Source organism: Anomaloglossus baeobatrachus, chromosome 1 (assembly GCF_048569485.1).
Source record: "Anomaloglossus baeobatrachus isolate aAnoBae1 chromosome 1, aAnoBae1.hap1, whole genome shotgun sequence".
NCBI classification, from domain to species: Eukaryota; Metazoa; Chordata; class Amphibia; order Anura; family Aromobatidae; genus Anomaloglossus; species Anomaloglossus baeobatrachus.
The window spans coordinates 77,202,283-77,226,837 of NC_134353.1; the positions used below are offsets into that span (position 1 = coordinate 77,202,283).

The window sequence follows — 24,555 nt, forward strand, 5'->3', positions numbered from 1 at the left end:
ATATTTAAAAAAAACACAGATCGAATCGCCCTCCTTTTATTCACCCATTGAAAAAAAGAAACCTTACAAAAAAATACACATTTGTTATCGCCATGTTCAGAAATGCCCGATTTTATGAAAATATAAAGTCAATTAATCCGATCGGTACACGGCGTGGCGAGAAAAAAATTCCAAACGCCAAAATGATGTTTTTGGTCACCGCAACACTGCATTAACATGCAATAACAGGCGATCAAACCATCGTATCTACCTAAAAATGGAATAATTAAAAACGTCAGCTCAAGACACAAAAAAATAAGCCGTCACATCCCAAAAAAACGAGAACACTATGGGTCTTAGAGTAAAGACCCGTAGAAGGGCACCTGCACGAAACGGCCGTCATCCTTCTGGACATCCACATTCTTTATGTGACTCGCCCACCCCAGGGCTATGGGACACCCGGTGCCGGTCCAGACTAGTCCGGGGGTAGTCAGTGGTGGCGGGGCCCGACTCCGTGGCCTTGGTAGCTGTCAGTATGGCTGATGAATTAAAGTTTGTGTTCGTGATGCCATCTGTGGTTTGCGCCTATTAAGCCGCCGCTGCTGTGTGAAGCCTCCGGGGTGATGATATGGCAGCAATGGTGGTACTGCTCCCCACAGGTGGAGCGGTGCCCCGGGGACACTGTTGATGCTCGTCAGAGTCTATGGTGTAGTGGAAGTCTATGCAGATGAAATAACAGAGGCAACACCAAGGGTGCAGTTTCAAGTTGTTTACTCACACATCCTGGTAGATGCACACTGGTGCCTCTGGACTGCTGGAACCCACTGTCAGGGACCTCCGCCGTTTCTGGGTAATTTCTGGAGTAAAAGCCGGTACCCTTCTCTCTAAAGTGTCTCTGTCTTCAGCTGTCTCCTTAAGCCTAGCTCTTTTAGGATGAACTTGCTCGGCCTCCACTACAGCCTCCAGGCTGGGAGCTTGCCTGTCGGTTACTTGCCCCCTTTTTAGAGGTTCTGCTGTGGGCTGTGGCCCGGGGAGTTTACAACTTTCCCCGGGCCTCGGTTTTCACTGTTGGAGATGATTTTGCACTCCTCCGGTTTCTAGGGACCGTCCCCTGTTGCAGCTTGATCCCTCCACCGATGTTCTTGTGGAACAGGCCACCACAGCTCACAAGCTATCCGTGGCCCTGGAATCCCTTCGTTCCCTGCTTGGTGTCACCTGGACCCTCTGAGTCCCAGGATCTTCACCAAGAAGCATCTCTTTCTTTCCTTAGCTCCTGTCTGACTAGAGCTTTTCTTCTTCTCCTTCTCGTCTGCCTCCTGCAGACCTCCTTCTCCTTCCCCTCACTCTCTTCAACTCCCTACACTTGATCTTCCTTTCAGTGTCTGCTCTCTGGTGGCTCCTCCCACCTCCCCAGTTGCTAAGCTGTACCCTATAGGAGCAGGGATGGGTCTTACGGCCCCTCCCAGCATGCAGCATGGGAGGGTTGCTGCCACTCTCCCTGGTCCCAGTGTGTACCTAACAATGGGTGTAGTGTAGATTTGCCAGGGGACCGGCGTTCACTCCTTTCCTCACCCAGAATGGGGCATCACACCGCTGGATGGGGTGCAATGTCCTGTGGCGACGGAAGCCTAAGGGGCGCCACATATGCATCATTCTCAATAAAGTCTAGATTTTATTTTCCGGCAGGTGTGGCTTTTTTCTTCTAGTTGGCTCACCTTTTGGATTTGCCTTTCCGCACAAGCAAGCACCACTGAAGCAACAGCAAGAGTCAGAAGTTCTCATCTGTTTGCGTGGGTTTCCTACGGGTTCTCCGGTTTCCTCCCACACTAGAAAAACATGCAAATGGGGACCTTAGATTGGCAACACTGTCCCCATTGGGGCTCACAATGTATGTAAAGCGCTATGGAATTAATAGCGCTATATAAATGAATAAATATTCATCTGTTCCCCAGCCATTTGCAGCATGGGACCACCAGATAATCAAGTGGTGAGTGTGCACATCTACTCTTTTGGGGTTACGAAAAATTAGTGCTACGGGTCTTGGAAAAAGCTCAATTTGTATTTTGACAAACGTCTGAGGGTTTTTTTCACCGTCTACATAAAAGTAAAACTATACATGTTTTGGTATCTACAAACTCGTACCAACCTGGGGACTCGTATTGCCAGGTCAGTTTCACCATATAGTGAGGATGGTAAAAAAAAAAAATAAAATATAAAATTGTGGAATTGCATTTTTTTTTTTTTTTTTTCTTTTTGGAATTGAACCGAAATTGGATTTTTTTTTCTGTTCTCCAGTACAATATGGTATTGGTGTAAAACTCATCCTGCAAAAATCAAGCCCTCATCTGGCTATATTGAAATAAAAATTAAAAAAGTTAAGTTTCTTACAAGACTGGGGGGGAAAGAGCAAAAATAGAAAATCGCCCGCAGGTGAAGGGGTTGATAAATAATTAAAAATTAGTGGTGTGGGCTCTGCCCTATTTTTAATAACCAGCCATGGGTAAGGGCGCTTACACACGTCTGCGGAAAACACACACACGTTTCATGGTTCGTGGTATAGCTACATGTGTGTACATGTGTGTGTTCTACATGTTCTGTCCCTGTGCTATCAGTGTGACATCCAGATAGCACACGGTCAACATAAGCTGGTATAATTACTTGGCTCCGGTGCTTTCATCTCCTACGCTGCTGTCAATTCCGGGTCCGCACTGAGTGCAGTGAATATATAATGAGCAGGCCTGGAAGCAACAGCAGAGGCAGAAATAGCAGTGCAGGAGACAGGCAAGTATAAAAATTATTATTTTTTTTTTTGTCACCTGTGTTTTCTCCTGTACGTGTCACACGGATAACATCAGTGTGCTGTCCGTGTGACACCCATGCTGCCAGAGAAAATGGACATGTCGCCATGTGGCTCCACACGAACACACATGTGCTCCACACGGACAAACGGTCCGTGTAAAAACACGGACATGTGCACAGACCCATTGATTTTAATGAGTCTACGTGTGTCTGTGTCCCCGTTGCGTGTGAAAACTGATGTCACACGTACCCGACTCAAGGATGTGTGAAGGAGGCCTAAAGCTGACCACTGGGGTCTGGTATCAGTCTGGGAGGGTCCATGGTTATTTGGCCCTTCCCAGCCTAAAAATAGCAGCCTGCAGCTGCCCCAGAAGTGTTGCATCCATTAAATGCACCAATTCTGACGTTTTGCCTGGCTGTTCCCGATTGCCCTGTTGCATTGGCAATTGGGGGTTATACTTTCAGGGTTGATGTCAGCTGTGAATTCACAGCTGGCATGAAGCCCAGGTGTTAGTAATGTATAGGCGTCTATCAGACACCTCCATTACTAACCCGGCAAGAGTTAACACACACACCCACCCTTGTGCACCATTTTATTCAAAATAAATCCTGGAAGTTCTGCCGAAATGCAATGCAGTCATGTCCCACAACGTCCATTGATTCCTATATTTCTGATGACTGAGCTCCATAATCACTGCTGGTCAGCGGCAGCTTGGAATTTCTCAACTCATGCCATTTCTGGGGTGACTGCGGGCTGCTATGATTTAGGTTGGGAAAGGCCAAATAACTAAGCTGTCTGCTTTACCATGGCTGGTTATCAAAAATGGGGTGTTTTTTTTTGTTTGTTTTTTTTCCCCTATACAAATCTCTATCTCAAGCCAACATAAAGCAAACAGCTGAGGGTTGCACATTTTGTCTGCTTTACCTGTACTGGTAAGGAAAAATAGGAAAGAGCCCACAATTCTATTTATTCCCTATCCACATTTATTCACAGGTTAATTGTCACTGTTTTTTTGCTTCCTTTTGCAGCCACCTAGCTCTTTCTACACCCATTTTACAACACAGAAGTTCTGTTTTCAGTTGACTTATATGGGACTCAGGGTCCTGAACCGAACTTATATTTAAAGTCTGGCTGTACTTGGCGGACCCGAACTTCTACAGGTCCACTTCACTCTACGCTTTAGGCTTTCAAGAATTCCAAGGGTTTAGAAGTAACGCGTCCATTCTTGCGTTTTGTGCTAGGAAAAGGGTCAATAGTCTGACCATAGGAGCCAAAGCAGCCAGAATCTACTCTCTTGGCTGTAAATCCATGCATTCACAACTCAGCATTAGGCTATGTTCCCACGGTAAAAAGGACTAACCCTTTAAGCATAAATTTGAGACCTTTTCACTGCACAGTTAAGAAACTGCATCTCAAGAATTTGCAGATTTGCCACGAATTGTCTTATTATGCCATTGCAGTTTGTGGCCATGATTGTTAGAAGTAAAATGCATTTATTTTACATTGCTCATAAAAACAATTGAGGCTGTGTTTATAGATCCGTGCAACTCAGATGTGTAATATCTTGTCCATGTACCCCAATGGCTTGTTTTCTATTAAGCCCCCCCCCATTTTGTGCAGACAAAAAGCAGCATTTTATAGTAACAGCAAAATAAATTTTATTTCTAAATTCGCCTTTTTTTTTGTTTGCATGCCAAAAATGCACATAATTTCCACTCCATTTTTCTTTTCATAATCTGTGGTTGTAATTCCGAAAAAAAATATTAAAAAAAGCAACATGTAAACATGATGATGATGTTTTCAAAGCGCTGGGGAATTTATAGTGCTACATAAGTGAGCAAATAAATATTGATTGCGAAACTGAAATATGCAGCAATTCAGGATCTAAGATATAGCTATAATATATCTAATATATAAAGGTGTGTGTGTGTGTCCGGGATTGGCATCTGCACCGTCGCAGCTACAGCTACAAAATTTTGCACACTCACACTTCTGGACCCCGAGATTGTCATAGGCTATGTTTTAAGGGGAAATTTTAACCCCGCACTTTAGTTATTCACCAAAAAACCTGCCTCCATTAAAGCGAATGGAGCTGGGAGCCACAGTGCAGCCAGAACTTCAGAAGAATGCGCAGCCACGCCCTTAAATGGAATGTTGGCGTGTCACAATGCAGCCAGGGAAAGAGGCAGACACAGACAGGGTAAGAAACTCTCATAGGGTAAGAGACACACAAAGAGACCGACACAGACAAAGAGACAGACTGACAGGGAAAGAGAGAGACACAGACAAAGAGACAGAGACAGACACAGGGAAACAGACAGATAGGGAAAGAGAGGAAAAAAGACAGGTAAAGAGACAGACATAGGGAAACAGACAGATGGGGAAAGAGAGGGTAAGAGACAGACAAAGAGACAGACACAGGGAAAGAGACAGACAAGGAAAGTAACAGATAGACAGGGAATGAGATTGAAACAGACGGAGAAAGAGAGACAGTCAGAGACAGACAGGGAAAGAGACAGACAAAGAGAGAGATATATACAGAGGGGGAGACAGACATTATAATTACATTTATATCTATTTGTTTTGTGGTTTTTGTGTGCAGAATACATTTTTGTTAATACGTTCTATTTTGTCAACAGCAGTTATTAACCCGGGCGAAGTCGGGTAGTACAGTTAGTATATATATTAGGCTACTTTCACACATCCGGCTTGAGCTCTGCGGCTCAATCCGGCTGTGCAAGCTATGCAACGGATGCGGTGAAAACACCGCATCCTTTGCATAAGTTTTTCCCTTGCGGCCCGTCCGGTTTTTGCCGCTTGCGGCATGCTACTGAGCATGCGCAGTGGCAAAAACCGCATGCGGCGGCCGGATGCGGTTTTTGCCGCATCCGGCCGCCATAGGCATGCATTGAGAGATGCGCCGCATCGGCCGAATGCGGCGCGATGCGGTTTTTTTTTGCCGCTCGAAAAAACGTGCCAGGCAACGTTCCATCCGGCCGCCGCATCGGCTAAATCTGCCGCATGCGGCAAAAACCGGACGGAACGCAAGGCCATGCGGCACTAATTAAAGTCTATGCAGGAAAATCGCAACCGGCAGCAAAAAAAAACGGTTGCGATTTTCCTACAAAGTGCCGGATTGTGCCGCAGAAGAAAAACCGGATGTATGAAAGCAGCCTAAAATGAGAAAAATAGGAGCAGTTGCACACTGCAAAACCACAATAAATTCTACCTAATAAAATCTTTTTTTGGAGGTATTTAGAATAATAAAATGGCCATTATAATACTAGCCCAGCGCCACTTCACGGCACCCTCCTTTGCTGGGTCCTACTCTACACTGCATCTTTTCTGGGGTTTTTTTTTTAAAAAAACCTACAAGATCAGCAGGTGAACACAAAAAAGGCTAATGAAGCTGCCAGGGGCTAGAGAGCAAATCCAGCAAAACAGAGCATCATACCCACAGGGGTGTACTAACATGCTAATGGAGCCGACTAGCCAGGGGAACTAACGCCCAGGGGACTAGTCCCTGTGCTCATTAGCATACAATATAAGATCTTTAGAAATACTTTTTCTAAAGACCTCTTTATCTATGCTAGTGTATACAGGGACTGGGAGCATATTGGACCTGACAGGTTTCCTTTAAATTTCATGGCAAGCGATGACTTTGTGATTGATCTGATAACTCTTCATAATAATGTAAAAGCTCAGTTAATGTAAAAAGCCACTATAAAAGCTGAAGCAGTAATTTTTTTTTTTTTTTAAAAAAACAAAAAACAAGATTTACATCCGTCTCAAACCTTTTGGCCACAACTGCACATACATGTACATTCCTCATTGAGCTCTGTATGGAAGTATTCTGTGAGTATTGCTTGTAATGGACACTCTCTGTAGGCACTCAGTTGGATCGTGCCTGTACGGCAGCATCCGGAAGCACAATGGCTCCCTACTATGGAGATGCAGGGCACGGCCATGTGCAGCATTCCTTGCAGTTGCTTGTCGCAAACTTTATTAGGGCAGATTTGCAAAGATTGCACAGTTGAATGTTGTCGAGTTCTTTTGAACTATTTAATGTTCATTATTTTTATTTTTAACTTTTTTTTTTTTTCTTTTTTTCCCATGATGAGAACATAAAAGCCCTTTACCTACTATTTAGTATGTTATCTACTGTCATTTTGTCGATTACAGAATAATTCCTTCTTTAATCCTTTGCCAGCTGCCATTTTATAGGATGAAAGGACCTGAGCGAAGATTAAATAATGGCAGTAATAATTCCTTCACAATGGATGCTTTCGGCAGCACCCTACTTAATAGTTTAATTGACATTTCATCTTCCTATAACCAATATAAGGGGGAGTCTTGCAAGACGCTTCTTCATAAGGAGCTTAAGAGCCCCCTGGCGAGGGATGAGGAAGACTCCTGACCTTGCATAATCCTGGAAAACTTTAATTCATATATTAGGACAGGGCTGAATAAATTCCAGGAGCCGGCGAGCCAACGTGCACAGTTTCTAAATGGCAACTAAATGTTAGTGTAATATATATATATATATATATATATATATATATATATATATATATATATATATATATATATATAATTAATTGCCTTATTCTGTCTGTCTGTCATGCTCCAAAATTGTGTCCTTACGGTGACACAAAGCTGATTGGCCGCTGGGCTCGCCATGGCCCCGCCCCCCCCACACTGATTGGCCTCTCGCCCCGGCTCTCTGCAGGCCCCGCCCCCCTCACGCAATGCACGCTCGCTCTGGCCCAACTGACACGGAGACACGACTCACAGGTGAGTACACACACACACACACATCAGATCACACTCACTCTCACACACACCTCACACATCACATCCACACACTCACAACATCCTGGGATATCGCTTGCTTCTACACCGGCTCCGTCACGATCCCAGCAGCGCCAGACATAACCTTGCGATGCTGGGATCTTGACGGAGCCCGTGAACGCTGGTAACCATTATACACATTGGGTAACTAAGGTCCCTTGGTTACCCGATGTGTATCATAGTTACCAGTGTACACCGGCTCACACTCACTCTCACACACACCTCACACACACATCACATCGCATCCACACACTCACAGCATCCGGAGATATCGCTTGCTTCTCGGCCTCGATACTGTGCTGTTGTGACCTTCCAGGACCTGCCGGAGGATCACATGGCCAGAAGCATGTGGTATCTCCGGATGTTGTGAGTGTGAGCGTGGATGTGCGATATTGTCAGTGTGTGTGTGTGTGTGTGAGTGTATGCGATCGGGTGTGTGTGAGTGTATGCGATCGGGTGTGTGTGAGTGTATGCGATCGGGTGTGTGTGAGTGTATGCGATCGGGTGTGTGTGAGTGTATGCGATCGGGTGTGTGTGAGTGTATGCGATCGGGTGTGTGTGTGAGTGTATGCGATCGGGTGTGTGTGTGAGTGTATGCGATCGGGTGTGTGTGTGAGTGTATGCGATCGGGTGTGTGTGTGAGTGTATGCGATCGGGTGTGTGTGTGAGTGTATGCGATCGGGTGTGTGTGTGAGTGTATGCGATCGGGTGTGTGTGTGAGTGTATGCGATCGGGTGTGTGTGTGAGTGTATGCGATCGGGTGTGTGTGTGAGTGTATGCGATTGGGTTTGTGTGTGAGTGTATGCGATCGGGTGTGTGTGTGAGTGTATGCGATCGGGTGTGTGTGTGAGTGTATGCGATTGGGTGTGTGTGAGTGTATGCGATTGGGTGTGTGTGAGTGTATGCGATCGGGTGTGTGTGAGTGTATGCGATGTATCTGTGAGTGTCGGCAGAGGAGCACGGCGTGCTGGAGGAGGCTGGGAGGAGAGAGGCTGATCTTGGGGAAGGCTGGGAGGGGGAGGCTGATGCTGGGGGAGGCTGGGAGGGGGAGGCTGATGCTGGGGGAGGCTGATGCTGGGGTTGGCTGGAAGGAGAGAGGCTGATGCTGAGGGAGGCTGGAAGGAGAGAGGCTGATGCTGGGGGAGGCTGATGCTGAGGGAGGCTGGGAGGTGGAGGCTGATGCTGGGGAAGGCTGGGAAGAGGGAGGATGGGAGGGGAGAGGCTGATGCTAGGGGAGGCTGATGCTGGGGGAGGCTGGGAGGGGGAGGCTGATGCTGGGGGAGGCTGGGAGGAGAGAGGCTGATGCTGGGGGAGGCTGATGCTGGGGTTGGCTGGAAGGAGAGAGGCTGATGCTGAGGGAGGCTGGAAGGAGAGAGGCTGATGCTGGGGGAGGCTGATGCTGAGGGAGGCTGGGAAGAGGGAGGATGGGAGGGGAGAGGCTGATCCTGGGGAAGGCTGGGAGGAGGGAGGCTGGGAGGAGAGAGGCTGATGCTGGGGGAGGCTGATGCTGGGGGAGGCTGGAAGGAGAGAGGCTGATGCTGGGGGAGGCTGATGCTGGGAGGGGGAGTCTGGGAGGAGAGAGGCTGATGCTGGGGGAGGCTGATGCTGGGGTTGGCTGGAAGGAGAGAGGCTGCTGGGGGAGGCTGATGCTGGGAGGGGGAGTCTGGGAGGAGAGAGGCTGATGCTGGGGGAGGCTGGGAGGGGTGAGGCTGAGAGAAGAGAGGCTGAGGCTGGGGGAGGCTGAGGCTGGGAGGAGGGAGGCTGAGGCTGGGAGGAGGGAGGCTGATGCTGGGGACAGAGAGGCTGATGCTGGGGACAGAGAGGCTGATGCTGGGGACAGAGAGGCTGATGCTGGGAGGAGAGAGGCTGATGCTGGGAGGAGAGAGGCTGATGCTGGGAGGGGAGAGGCTGATGCTGGGAGGGGAGAGGCTGATGCTGGGAGGGGAGAGGCTGATGCTGGGAGGGGAGAGGCTGATGCTGGGAGGGGAGAGGCTGATGCTGGGAGGGGAGAGGCTGATGCTGGGAGGGGAGAGGCTGATGCTGGGAGGGGAGAGGCTGATGCTGGGAGGGGAGAGGCTGATGCTGGGAGGGGAGAGGCTGATGCTGGGAGGGGAGAGGCTGATGCTGGGAGGGGAGAGGCTGATGCTGGGAGGGGAGAGGCTGATGCTGGGAGGAGAGAGGCTGATGCTGGGAGGAGAGAGGCTGATGCTGGGAGGAGAGAGGCTGATGCTGGGAGGAGAGAGGCTGATGCTGGTGCAGCATAGGGGATGGAGCACGATGGGGAGTGCGCAGCATGGCGGATGGAGCACGTTGGGGAGTGCGCAGCATGGCGGATGGAGCACGATGGGGGGTGCGCAGCATGGGGGATGGAGCACGATGGGAGGTGCACACCTCCCCCCAACACACACACACACACACACACACACACACACACACACACACACACACACACACACACACACACACACACACACACACACACACACACATACACATACACATACACATACACACACATACACACACATACACACACACACACACACACACACACACACACACACACACACACACACACACACTGGGAACCACAAACACCGCCCTACACAGACACCCACACACACAGACAACGCTGCACACACACAACACCCAACACCGCAGCATACATAAATATACGCACATATCACGCAACACACACACATTGCACAAAACATACCTCCCCCCAAAACACACCACACCCACACAAACCGCGCAACACACACACACACACAACGCTACAGACACACAGCGCTCCACAAACAACGCAACACACATACAACACCGCTCTCACCCCCCGCCACACCCAGACAACACCCAGAACATGTACAGCACCTACACAAACACTTGGTAACTACACATAACAACATCTATATATATAACAAAAATCATACATTAACTACACAATATGTAAATTCTAGAATACCCGATGCGTAGAATCGGGCCACCTTCATGTGTATATATAATATATATATATATATATATATATATATATAATTTTGTTTTTTTTTTTTTTGAGGGGTGAATGTTGAAAACAACGGTATTTAAAACCTAACAGATCCTCTAATCTCGTGCTTATATATATATATTTATTATATATAATTTTTTTTTTTTTTTCCCCTACATTTCAACAATTCTCATTCACATTCTGCAGACTTTTTCGGCAGATAGGTTTGTGGTTCAAATTTTTGTTGCAGATTTTCCCCATTGATTAGTGGAAAACTAAAAATCCACATTAAAAATAGTGTTGAATCAAAATGTCTGTATCAATACTTGCAGGAACAGATCTTTAAAAAAAAAAAAAAAATTAAATGAAAACAATATATACATGTATACGTATAGTGACTCTCATGTCTCTTTTCTGCTGTTTTTTTTTTTTTTTGCTTCCCTGGTGCCTCCTGCTTTTGTATACTGGCCTCCAGCGATAATGTAATGTCACAATACTCCTAATGGTGGAGACGCCTGAGTTTCGTTCCTTGTCCTGCTCCTGACCAGACCTAGTCTGTCTGCCCTCCCACAAGGGAAGAATTAAGCAGGAGTGAGATGTTAAATACAGATGAAGACAGGCAAGGCAAACCAAAACTCTGACACACTGCACACACAGGATAGGACAAAAAGAGATTGCAGAGGAAAATAAGAGCAGGAAGGAAACTACAAACAACAACTGGCGTAAACTCCACAACCGCACAAAGTAACAAGAAATACAAGCAGCAGTTAGTCTGGGACATCACACCAGAACAGCTAAAAAAAAAAAGCTATAGGAGGCAGGACCCAGGCAGTACCGTATATGCAGGGAGCAGATGTGATTGGCATCCTCACAACAGATGATCAAAGAGAGCAAACTAGCATAGATGATGAACTCTTGCCAGCCTGCCTATGAATCCGCACACAGCAGGTCAACACCAGAGCCTGTCTGTGTTGCTCCCAGACACCTGAGAATCTCTTAGGCCCCTTTCAGACGTTCGTGCTTAATCAGGTACAAGCCACACGCATCGGCGTGTGACATCTGTGTTTACATACGTGTGACATCAGTGTGACACGTATTGGAGAAAACACGGTTCTTTGAAATAACAAGATTTTCCATATTCACCTGTATCCAGTGCTGTTTTCTTTGGCTCTGCTGTCTCCTGCTTCTGACCCCACTCATTATATTCATTGATTATTCACTGCACTGAAGACCTGGAAGCCGAAGCACTGCAGTGACAGCATCGCCGGGGACAGGTGAGTATCGAGCAAGCAGTGTGTGTGCAGTCACGACAAGGTCATTGGAGTTCCCAATGAACTCTGGTGACATCCTGATGACACACCCATGCTACATCGGGTATCACCACGGTGACTCAGAGTTAATTGGGAACTCTGATGACCTCCAGGACGTCACTCCACACACACACTGCTTGAAATATACCCACCTGTCACCGGTGATGCTGTACCCGGCGATGATGTCCTCAGCGGTGCTGTCCCCGCGATGCGCCGGCTTCCAGGTCTCAGGTGCAGTGAATAATCAATGAATATAATGAGTGGGGAGCAGAAGCAGGAGACAGCAGAGCCGAAGAAAACAGCGCTACATACAGGTGAATATAGCAAGACCTGTGTTTTCTCCGGTACATGTCACACTGATGTCACATGGATCACATTAGTGTGCGATCCGTGTGACATCCATGCTGTCCGAGAAAAAATGGACATGTCTCCGCGTGTGGGTGCGGGGCCACGAATGGTCACACACTCCGTGTGGAAACTCGCCCGTGTGAGTAACATCACAGTATAACATGGGTACGTGTGGCATCCATGTTAAAAACGGATGTCACACATACCTGAAACACGGACGTCTGAAAGGGGCCTTGGGTGGAGTGCCAGATTCTGCAATCTGAACAGGACCTGCCATCGCCATGATAGTTGGCAAAGTCAAAGAAAATCACCATGTCACACGTATCATGCTTTAAAGCCGAGACCAGCGGTCACCGCTGCCTCCTAAGCACCGCACCGGCAGCAGAAGCTCATAAACTTCCACAAATGGCAGAACGTCGCATTGAGGCCTTGCTGGGAAGTTCACATGCTGACCATTTGGATCAGATCTTATGGTTAAGGCCCATAGTGATTTTTGTTCCCTTATACAATACTATCTGGCATTGGGAGACGGTATTGTTTGCAGCGTCTCCAGCGCTGCGATCGTTTTTGCTTTCTTTTATTGCCCCATTGAGTTGCAGATGGATTTAGCGTTCAGTTTACACCCGCTCATTGGCAGCGCTGCTCCATTTAGGTCAGCGCCTCCGTACCCTGTTGGCTTTGTTCTGTCTGCTTTGGTAAATGTCTTTGGAGGCTTGAAATGGGACAAGAAAATTAATTTTGCTTTCCTTGATCCTTGTTTCCTCCTGAGGAGAGGTTTTCCAAGTGAATGATGGTTTCAGATCTAGCGGTAATATCCCTTTAGAGCACGAATTAAAGGGCAAGATACTGTCTACTATACATTAGGTGTCTAAATGGGTCCTGCAGCGTGACAGATGGCCACTGACAGTTATCCTTAGCTCCGTAAAGATAATTCCATGTAACCTTTTGTAATGTTTTCGCTCGAATTGGTATTTTCTACAAGCGCGAAATGACGGATCGCTATATCACATTGTGCTGATCGTGAGTGCGGCTGCTGAAGCAAAGCCTACCCCTATTGTGCTGAGGACCAAATAAAGGGCAACAGTGTGACAAATAGTATAGATCCATGTTTAGGATGTAATATGAAGACATATTCCTACTCTGCGTTATTTTTCTGTCATTTCCTCAAGTGTCTGAACAGTCTATTACTTTTGCGCATTTCAGTGCAAAAGTAATCTGTAATTGCGTTTTTTGTTCATTTTTGATTCCTTTTTGCTTTATGTAACGTGTTTTTGACACAACTCATTTTTAATGCCTTTTTTTTTTTTTTTTTTTTCGTACAGAAACACTGAAAAACATGTGAAATCATAATTTAAATGAATTGTAGACTTCCCTAGAAGATTATTGGAATACTACACAAATAATCAGCATTTGCACAGGGTCTAAAAAATACTGTGTTGTGTGCATGAGTTTTCATGAAATTGCATCCATGTTTCTTGAACATAAGGGAATTTTTTTGCACACAAAAAATGTAGCTGCAAAATGCCATGCTCCTGCTACACATAAATTATTACCTCTGTTTGTAGCGAGCCTGCAGACTTTTCTCATCTGAGTGCTGTAACTCACCTTAAGGCCGGGGCCACTCGGGGATCTAATGCGATCCTCGCATGACACTCGGCTCACACTGGCAGCACAGCAGGAGCCGAGTGTCATGTCATGCAAGTGTCACTGCAACTGAGGTCCGATCATGCGATCGGACCACAGCTGCAGGAGGCGGGCTGGCTCTGAGGAGGGGCGGGCCAGCACTGGGAAGGGAGGGATTTATCTCCCTCTCTCCTCCATTGCCGGCCATTGCCATTCTCGCCCTGTACTCGCGGAACACCGGTGTACTGCGAGTGCAGTGCGTTTTTTTTTGTTTGTTTTTTTGTTTTGTTTTTTTTTTCTCTCACCCTGTAGACTTGAATGGGTGAAATAAAATGCAAGAGAAGCAAGACTAGCATTACAGTCGCACCATGCTGCGATTGTTTTCTCAATCCGATTAATCGTTCATGGGTGCTGGGACATAGGCTAATATTTGTCCAAGTGGAATGCGATAAAACCTCGCATTCCACTCGCTTCGATTTTCAGGCCTAAAGAGAAGGTCCACCTTTTTATCATCAGGAAGATAAAGTGAAGGGATTGTATCAGGGTGCACAGAGTAGAGATGAGTGACCCCTGAGGTAGGATGTTCGTACCAAACACTGACTTTACAAAAAAACAAACCCCCCAAAGTTCGGGTTCTTACGTATGCAAAACACTCTCACAAGCATCCCTGTGCTCGGGTACGCTCAGTGCTTAGCCCAGTACAAGCTGCTTTTCAGTGTTTGATTGGCTCTCACTGAGGGTATCAACAGCATGATCAGATGTAATGTGCACGAAAAAAAAACAAAAAACTGGAAATGTCGCACTGCCTGGTCCCCGGAAGTGTCTTGTTTATGGATGGCTGAATGTGGGTGGAGACCTGAATTTCCCAATTAGTGACTTCCATTGGGGTTTAGGTCAAGTCCGGGTCCCAATCGGATCTTATGTAAAGTCTGGCTGCACCCACCAAAGCGAACGTCCACGGGTCCACTCATCTCTAGTAAAGAGCCAAAACGGCACAGCTTCATGCTAATCGGTGGGGATGAAGCTGATGATACAGCAAGTGCTTCTTATCAGGGCAAAAAAAATCCAACATGGCCAATTGGTCTTTTGAAGGATAGCAAACTTTTGCTGTTTGGAATCAAATGATCGTTTATTGTGGTAGGAATCCGCCATTTTGAACGACTTTTATTTACCATGTCTTCGCGCCATTAGGCAGATTTCTCACATTCATGCCGAGTACAGACCGCGATGTATGGATCGGCTGTCATGAACGCAGATGGTTAATCGGCATACTCTCTATGAGGCTGTCGAGGTTTGGTCAAAAGACCCTCGGACCCTGAAACACAGATATGTGAAAATAGTCTTGCTCTTGTCCAGCATCGTTGATAGGTGTTATCCTATATAGGAAAGACCTGTCAATCATAAAGCACTGGACAAGGATAAGCAGACGGGGTCCACCTCTACTCATCTGTTAACTTTCGTGCTTTCTCTGAAATTTTGGAACTTTTGAGAGTAAAGCATAGGTATTTATTGGAACAGGTTCCTTTTTTAAGAAAATACACACGTTTTGAATGCATTTTGACAAAAAAAAACCCACAGAAAACTATACAGAGATAAAGATCTCTTGAAGATATGTCATGTTAGAATTTCCCCCGGGGGGATTCAGTGGGTGCACCGCCGTTGTAGTGCCTGCCGGCAGTTTGTCTGATGTGGACGCTTGATAACGACGAGCTGATCAGTGGGATTGAATTGAATATTTTTTTGGCAGGAGAACCTGCAGCCTGCGAGACATGCCTCCTGGCAGCCATTCTTACAGAGCGTTTCTCAGTTCTGGGTCTTGGATAGGACCTTAGCATGGGGAGCCCCCTATATAACGTAAGTAGGCTTTCATAAGTAAAAAAAAATCTGCTGAGGTGCAACTCTAAGACTGGAAAGTTTCAAAGTACCGAATTACTTCTACATGTTAGTGCTCATTTTTTCATGGGATTTAACAATTGGGACCTCTTCTGTCATGTACATTGCCCTATCATTTAGAAAGGAATTCCTGTGTTTACATCTGAGCAGGACAGGACTGGGGCTGAAACTCAGCCCTGGCATTTAAAAGCAGACCTCTGCACCACTACCCCATGTTAGTGTCAAGGAAAGTGTGACACAGTAATGTGGTTTCTGGTAATAGAAGGTCATAGTGTTAAGCTCCCTGACTTTCTGTTGTTCCTGCTGTTAGTATTCATTATACTAGGAAGCTTTTTTTGCTGGGTTTTCATCTCTTCCTCTTTAGGACCCAGCGGAGCTCTCTTTCCATCCATCATTGCTGCACAGAATGCTCCCGGACTTTCCATTGTTCCTGCTGAATTCATCTCTCTTCCCTTTGGATCTAGCAGGAGCTCGCCTTTCATCCTGATGCTGATTATCAGTGTTCCCCTTGTGCTTAAATACTCCCATCTTCCTTGGACTTGTGCTGGTGATATTATTCAGTTCATTCAAGCTCTGATTGCAAGCAGGTGGCTTGCTCTCATCTGTGGTATTGTTGCTGAAACTTTGATGGACTTTGTAGGAAATCAATATTTACTGCAAGACCAATATTACCAATATTAGTTAAACGATACCGCCACTCCAAGACCACATAGTGATAGAATAATGCCACCATACTTATCATTTCCATTACGACTGTACAATGACCAATATTACCATCAATACTGCAATATGGTACAAATAATACCTCCAGATCATAACCATATATTATCAGAATACAGAAGTGATAAAACCACCATACTTTTGACAAACCAAAACTACTGCGCTAAAACTGATATTACTACCATACAGTGACCATATAATGATAGATATCAGGTCTACACCAGCGCTCTGCAGACCAAATATGTGTGTAAGGTACAGACAGATCCAGAGACTAATTGGTGATATTCGTCTTCAACATCAGTCATTTACTTTCCTTTTTATTTTTGGCTCAGACCTTCATGACCATTTTTCCATCTGTGACTTGTATCTGCAAAATTTCTCTTTTGCCTTTTTATAACATTGTTTATCTGTGCCTCTTTATCACAATAATGCCCCCTCTGTGCCTTTTATAATAAGGCCTCCATTTTCCTTCCAATCATAATACCCCATGTGATGGTGTGATATTGTGGGTGTGTTGTGTATAATTTTGTGTAGGTTCGCATTTTAGTCGTGTTTCTCTGTCCATTCCATGTATTATTTGTCCTGTCTGCAGGTTAATAACCCCCTGCAGGGCTTCTGTTCCTATGTGTGGGGGAGGGGGGCCTGAAATCCATCCAAACTTTCTGCTTACCTGGGGGATTATTCAGTCTGGCTGAGAAGGAGAAGAGAGAAGCAGGAAGATTTATCCTCTGTGGGATAAGCTGCGGCTCCCCAGAGAGACCTGGACTTTTATCGCTTACTGGACTGTATCAGTGTTCCTGGACTACTTAAGGCAGCTTTACACGCTGCGATTTATCGTGCGGTCGCATGTGTGATCGTACCCGCCCCCATAATTTGTGCGTTACGGGCAATTGCCCGTGGCGCACAGTCGTTTACCCCCGTCACACGTACTTTACCTCCCGAACGACCTCGCTGTGGGCGGCGAACATTCTGTTCCTGAAGGGGGAGGGATGTTCGGCGTCACAGCGACATCACACAGCGGCCGGCCAATAGAAGCGAAGGGGCGGAGATGAGCGGGACATAACATCCCGCCCACCTCCTTCCTTCCGCATTGCCGGCGGCCGCAGGTAAGCTGCAGTTCATCGTTCCCGGGGTTTCACTCTGAGTGATGTGCGCTGCCTCGGGAACAATGAACAACCGGCGCACACAGAAGGACGATCAATGTTTTGAAAATGAGCGACGTGTCAACGAGCAACGATAAGGTGAGTATTTTTGCTCGTTCAGTCACTCGTAGCTGTCACACGCTACGATATGTCAAACGATGCCGGATGTGCATCACTAACGACGTGACCCCGCCGACATATCGTTAGATATATCGTAGCATGTAATGGGGCCTTTAACCCTCTTTGTGGTGGATTATTTTATGGACCTTCTGATTTGCTTGGATTAAATGTTCTTTGGATTGCTCACTCATCTCTCGCTCTGTTGATTGTGTGATATCGGAGAAGGACCCAGTTTTGCCCCTGTATAGTAATAATGCCCAACTGTGCTCGGCAAATAACAACATACACTAATATTTGCCACACCTCACTCTCATGTCGATCAGTGATGAGCTTCTCCACTGCCCAACGTGACCTGCAAGAGACATTGGACTCTTCAGCACGTAGAGCGGAAGCAACCTGTGGTTTGCCTGTGTAAGTGGCAAGGTAGGAAGGCAATCGCTCTCTTCTCCTCTAAAATTATTAAAAGTATCCTTGTCTTGAGGATGCGGTTACTTTTAAAAGTGCTGCAGACCAGTGAGGCCCACTGCCTGACCGGCCCATCTTGCATTTACCAGAATTGCCAGATGTCCAGTCGAACCCTGCTTCTCAGTGTACCCAAAGGCAGGTTTTAGAGGCCTACATTATGACTACGTTAGCCCACTTTACATTTAACACTAGAAGTCCCAGAGAGGGGTCATTTAACATTTCTACCATTGAAACCCTATGGAGCGCGAAATGTCTGGGACTTCTAGTGTTATAGCAAAGTGAACATTGTCTTTGTACTGGGTCAAATGTAGGGCAATAATTTGGAGTTGGTTTGCAGCTGACGGCTCCCACACTGCGAAGACTTTCTGTATGATTTTGAAGATAACTATAGGAATCTTTTTCCCATTTGTGAGGTCAGACATTGATGTTTGGGAGATGCCGGGCTCATAATCTCCGTTTTAGTTCATCCCAAAGATGTTCGATGGAGTTGAGGTCTGAGCTCTGTATGGTCCATCAAGCTCTAATTCACCAGCTCCCCAATCGTATATTTATGGACCTTGTTTTGTGAACTGGGGAACAGAAAGGGACCATCTCCCAAACTGTTCTTACAAAGCTGGACACTACAATTGTCCAAAATGTCTTGATATAGAGGTGTGATTTATGACTCCACGGAACATGTCTCCTCCAGAGTCCGGTGATGGCGGCTTTACACTACTTTATTCGACACCCGGCATTGTGCTTGGTGATGTAAGGCTAAATGTACCAGCTCGACCATGAAACTCCCGAGGGGCAGAGTTTGTACTGATGTTACCAGAGGAGGCCTGGACTCTACAGTTATGGAGTTAGCAGAGCATTGGTGACTTTTCTGCCCTCTGCTCCTCTGCACTGAGTAACTTCGGTATCCAATGTTACGTGGTCTCTACTTCGTGGCTGAATTGCTGCAATTCCTTCCACTTTTCAATGATAACTAACAGGTAATGGAATATTTTACCAGTATAACCTACTTTTTAAAAAATCAATACTTTATTAGATGTAAATATTAAAGGGGCTATCTCCTCTCCCTTCCTTTTGGGCGAGTGAGCAATCAACTGGAAGCGCAGCGCTCACTTCCTCCTCAGTACTCATACGTCTGAAGGCGGGGAGACAAAGCCGGTGGTGATTGGGCACAAGCCTGGCGTAAGATCACATGGGCCCTGTGAATGTGGGCACGGCTAGCCCTATACAAAGCTTAATTGGCCATGTTAGGCACTAATTATTAAACACTTTGGCCTCCAGTTCATCAAGACAGCAATGTTCACTCCTCTCAAGGAATCAAGAGCATCTGACAAGTGGCGGATCTGTGTTGTGCCGCAACACAAATCGTACTACAGTACCCAACTGGAGTAAGACTTCTGGTGTGGGGAATGCCACAGCTTGTCATGAATTAGCCAAGCCATGGCATCACACCCCCATCCCACCCCATCTCTATTTTGGTGGAGCTGGGAGAAAACCCTAAAAGTAACAAAATATTGGTGCAAAAATTATGCAGGTTTCTGAAGAAAATTAAAACAGAATTCTGATAAAATTGATTTGGTGAATCGAGGCCTAAATCTCTGATATATCCTGTACTGCTTTCGGCTCAATCTTTTAGTGTCGTGTTTGGTGGCCATTTGTAATATTGTATTGTATTTCAGTACTAGGTACTTGTCCTAGTTATTGTTTAGTTATGATTGTCAATCTGTTATATCCTTTCATTCTGTATTTGATTTATGGAATATTTAGGAGGGAAGAAATGTCCTAACATGACTTGTGCTGATGATTCCTACAGGAGGACTGGTATCAGTGAGCTCTTTACCACCATTCTGTCATGTTAGTAATGAGAGAGGGTCAGATGTTATAGACCAAGTAAGAGGAGTCGGATGTTGTGCACCGAGGCGGCAAAGACCTGGATGTTGTGCACCGAGGGGGCAAAGAGCCGCGGATTTTATGCATCAAGGGGTGGGGCGAGGGTCTGGATGTTATGCGTTGGAGGTTAGATGGACCGGATGTTATGCATCAGAGGAGGGGGCGAGAAGCCAGATGTTATTAATTGGGGGAGGGGACGAGGAGCCGGATGTTATGCATGGGGGGAGGAGGAGAGGGGCTGGATGTTGTGCATCGGGAGAGGGGGCGAGTGGCCGGATGTTATGCATCGAGAGAGGGGGCGAGTGGCCGGATGTTATGCATCGAGAGAGGGGGCGAGTGGCTGGATGTTATGCATCAGGAGAGGGGGTGAGAGGCCGGATGTTATGCATCGGGAGAAGGGGCGAAGGGATGGATATTATGAACCAGTTTCCCAGTGTGAGTGGCTGGATGGTAGACCGGGAGTAGGGTGGGTTGTTTGCGAGAGGCAGGATATTATGCACTGGGTGCTGGACTTGCGACTTATTTAGATCTCTGATATGGCTATAAGTTGCAGACAGGTCATGCACAGCATGCAACTTGCCCAAAGTCTATAGCAAGTGTGTTGTGTTGACTTAAGACCAGTGACAGCCAAACATTTGGAAACCCTTTGTGACCCGATTGCAGTATTTCGCAGGTTGCAAGTTGAATCCATGGGAAATCATTACCTCCAATGTTTGTGTGTCCCTGCGATTTCAGTGTCACATGTTGCATGTAGCCCTGGCCTTTAACGTGTGTCGCGGTACTTTTGTCCTTGTATCACGGGAAAAGTTCACGATATACACCTATTCCGTTGCCATAAGCTCTTTATTCGCTCGATGGAGGCTATAAGCCTGTCCTAATGGCGTCCCATCTGTCCAGTAGACATTTGCATTCTGTTTATTTTATTGTATTGGAAAGTGCAGTATACATTTTTTTTTTCCACTGAGTGCCCATGGTGGATGAATAGTGCTGTATGCATCATGACTGGCACACCATTGTCATATACAGTCATGGCAAAAAGTGTTGGCACCCTTGAAATTGTTCCAGAAAATGAAGTATTGTTGCAGTTACACTTTCTTTGTCATACACATATTTATCTCCTTTGTGTGTTTTATCTCCTTCCCAAATGGGCCTGACAAAATTATTGGTACCCCCAACTTAATATTTGGTTGCACACCCTTTGATTGCAGTTATTTATTCCTATCGCTTCCTATAACCGTCCACAGGCTTCTTCCTCCTCTCACCTGGAGATTTGGACTCTTCTTTATAAACTGCTCCAGGTCTCCCATCTGAAGGTTCCTTCTCCCAAAAGTAATTTTTCAGATCTCTCCACAGGTGTTCAATGGGATTTAGATCTGGACTCATTGCTGCCATTTCAGAACTCTCCAGTGCTTTGTTTCCATCCATTTCTGGGGGCTCCTTGAAGTATGTTTGGGGTCATTGTCCTGCTGGGAGACTCATAACCTAGGACGCTGTCCCTGTTCCTTTCTCTCCTTTTCATTGGGGGACACAGACAGTGGGTATTATGATGTCTCCAGGGAGGCATGACCCTAGATTTGCAAAAGTGTTAGCTCCTCCCCCCACAGCATATACCCTAGCTAGGCAGGAAACTAGCTCAATTTTTATAGTGTCAGCAGGGAGGCTGACGTGTCTGGACTGAGCTCCACCAGAGGTGCCTCAGGCCAGCTTATTTGTTTTTATTTTTACTTTTTATTTTGTTTTCTTTTTCTTATTCATTCTATTTTTGATATGGGGCAATACCAGGGTGCCTTGCCACCCTCGTTCCCCCCTGCTTATGGGCAGAGGAAACCTGGCGTGCACAAGCCGTCAGTCTTCCCTCGCGCCCAAGTGGTCGGGTCTGCGTACCCCTCCAGGCTCCCTGGAAGCACCTCACACCAAGGTAGCTCCAGAGGGCTGAGCAGAGCCGAGGACCTGCTTCAGCCTTGAGCCGAAGATGCGTCCCTGAGATCCCCGCATCCATCAACGACGCGTCTTCAGACGGAGCCAGGAGCAGATAGGGAGACGACGAGTCATCTGGCCCATGCATCCAAACCGCCGCCTGGAACGGCGCCGGTGGGGCAATGCAGGCCTTGATCCCGGGGAGCATCATTAAAGGGAACCTGTCATCAGAAATTTTGCTTTAAACCTAAAAGTTTCCCCCTCTGCAGCTCCTGGGCTGCATTCTAGCAAGGTTCCTGTACTTTTTGTGGCCCCTTTTTAAACCAAATTAAATACTTTATAAACTTGTACCTTTTGCTATGTAAATTTTGTAAATCGTCCATGGGGGCGGGCTCTCTGCTGACTGTTGCTGTTCCTCCAGCAGATTTACGCCGCCCCCCAACGCTGAATTTCATATCTCAGGACGCCGCCCGTGGTCCCGCGCATGCGCTGTGTGCACGTGTGACCGCTGGTGACGTTTTGCGCAGGCACGAGGTTATGGGCGGCGCTGTGAGTGTCATCAGCAAGTGCCGCCCATAACCTCGTGACCACACTTTCCCCTCTTCCTTCAGCGTTCTGCGCAAGCGCTTGCTGGCCAGATGACCCGACATCACCTCTTTCCCATCTTGCCCTGCTGCAGGGTAAGATGGGAAGGAGGTGACGTCGGGTCATTTGGCCGGCGAGCGCTTGCGCAGAACGCTGGAGGCAGTGGGGGAAAGCGCGTCCACGAGATTATGGGCGGGCACTTGCGATGCAATCACAGCGCCGCCCATAATCTCGTGCTTGTGACAAGCGTCACCAGCAATCCTGGAGTGGGCGGCACCTCGGGTGCAGTGGGCGGCGTCCTGGTGGATGAAATGGAGCGTGGGGGGACGGCGTCAATGTGCTGGAGAAACAGCAACGGTCAGCAGAGAACCCGCCCCCATGGACGATTTACAAAATTTACATAGCAAAAGGTACAAGTTTATAAAGTATTTAATTTGGTTTAAAAGGGGCCACAAAAAGTACAGGAACCTTGCTAGAATGCAGCCCAGGAGCTGCAGAGGGGGAAACTTTTAGGTTTCAAGCTAAATTTCTGATGACAGGTTCCCTCTAATTTAGCCCCCGGCTTCGGCCTGCATTCTAGCAACGCCCCCTCTCACTGCTCTGGAAGCCGCTCCCTCACTCAGGAGCAGCTCCTCACACTTAGTCCCAGCCCTGAGACCAATCAGCCTCCGGTGGCCGTCTCTCTCCTCCAGGCTGCCAGGAACACTGGACGCCATTTTCCACGTGGGGAGCAGACTCGGGTGAGATCGCCTCCTTGGCTCTGCACTTCTGCAGCACTATATACCGCTGTCTCTCTAGCGGTGTGTGCCTGCTGGCTAGCAGTGTATATCAGCTATTAGCGGTATATACTGGCTCTGCCTGCAGGTATATGCCGGCTGTTTGACAGTATATGCCATTTTGCTACGGTATATACCGGCTCTTCATAGCAGTCACTTTATAATACTGCTAGTGGCTCCTCACTCATATAACTCTACCCCTATAGGGCTGTAGGACTCTATTGCTGACATGCGTAACCGCAAGGGTAATAAAGCTTCCCAGACGTCCTCTATGGACCTGTACTATGCCTGTACCACCCGTGGACGCTTGTTTTCTAATGGCCGAAGCTATCCACTATGCCGGGGCTGCGATGCCCCTTCTACCATGTCACAACAGACCCCGTTGCCGGACCAGGATGCTGTGCAGTCTTTGGATTCTGCTCCGGCCACCGGCCAGGCAGCACCCCCGTCTGATGACGTAATGCCTGCATGGGCTCTATTTGTCTAAAAGGTTAGATGACCTTGCCGCTCAGATATCCCAGCCGTCCTTAGGCTCCCACAGCCTTCCCCCGGCTCAGCTCCCTCAGAGGAGCCCGCCTGCTTCGTCTGGTCCCTCTTCCCCAGAACGTAAAAAGGCTGTTTCCAAAAGGCATCATTGCGACCTCTACGCCTCATCCGACTCGGACGATAGTCAGTCTGACCGAGGTTCCGTGACCTTTAGTAGTCACGATTCTCAAGACTCTGACTCTGATTCAGATGTCCTTTCTGAGTCTAGGCATATAGAAGACACACTAATTTCAGCTGTCAATCACTCTCTGTCGATCTCTGATCAGCCTCCTGACCCGACTTCTCAGTCGGCAATCAAGCGGGCCAAGAAGCCTCCTAAATCCTTTGCTCAGGATCCGGTTTTTCGGCAAATTATATCTAAACGGTGGGATCACCCTGATAGAAGGTTTAATAAAAAACCCTTCTCTTCATTCGCTTATCCCTTTCCCCCTGAAATGGTTAAGCCCTGGTCAGGATTCCCCGTTGTGGATCTGCCAGTATCCAGACTGGCTAAACACACAGTCATGTCTGTTTCAGACAACGCGTCTCTCAAGGACCCTTCCGACCGCGCAGTTGATACTGCGGTCAAATCTATTTTCCAGGCTTCGGGCTCCTCTCTTCGCCCCCTGTTTGC

The 24,555-nt window shown here is 47.2% G+C and overlaps 1 protein-coding gene across 6 annotated transcripts in view; it reads left to right on the top strand.

Moving 5' to 3' along the window:
• Positions 1 to 24,555, top strand: part of JAKMIP1 (janus kinase and microtubule interacting protein 1) — a 223,070-nt gene that overhangs the window by 39,035 nt on the left and 159,480 nt on the right. Inside the window, exon 2 of one of the 6 annotated variants that reach the window (XM_075346871.1) lies at positions 15,642 to 15,748. The exons of the other annotated variants lie outside the window; for them this stretch is intronic. The gene's annotated coding sequence lies outside the window, so the exon portion shown is untranslated. The remainder of the gene's footprint in view (positions 1 to 15,641; positions 15,749 to 24,555) is intronic. 6 annotated transcript variants of the gene reach the window in all.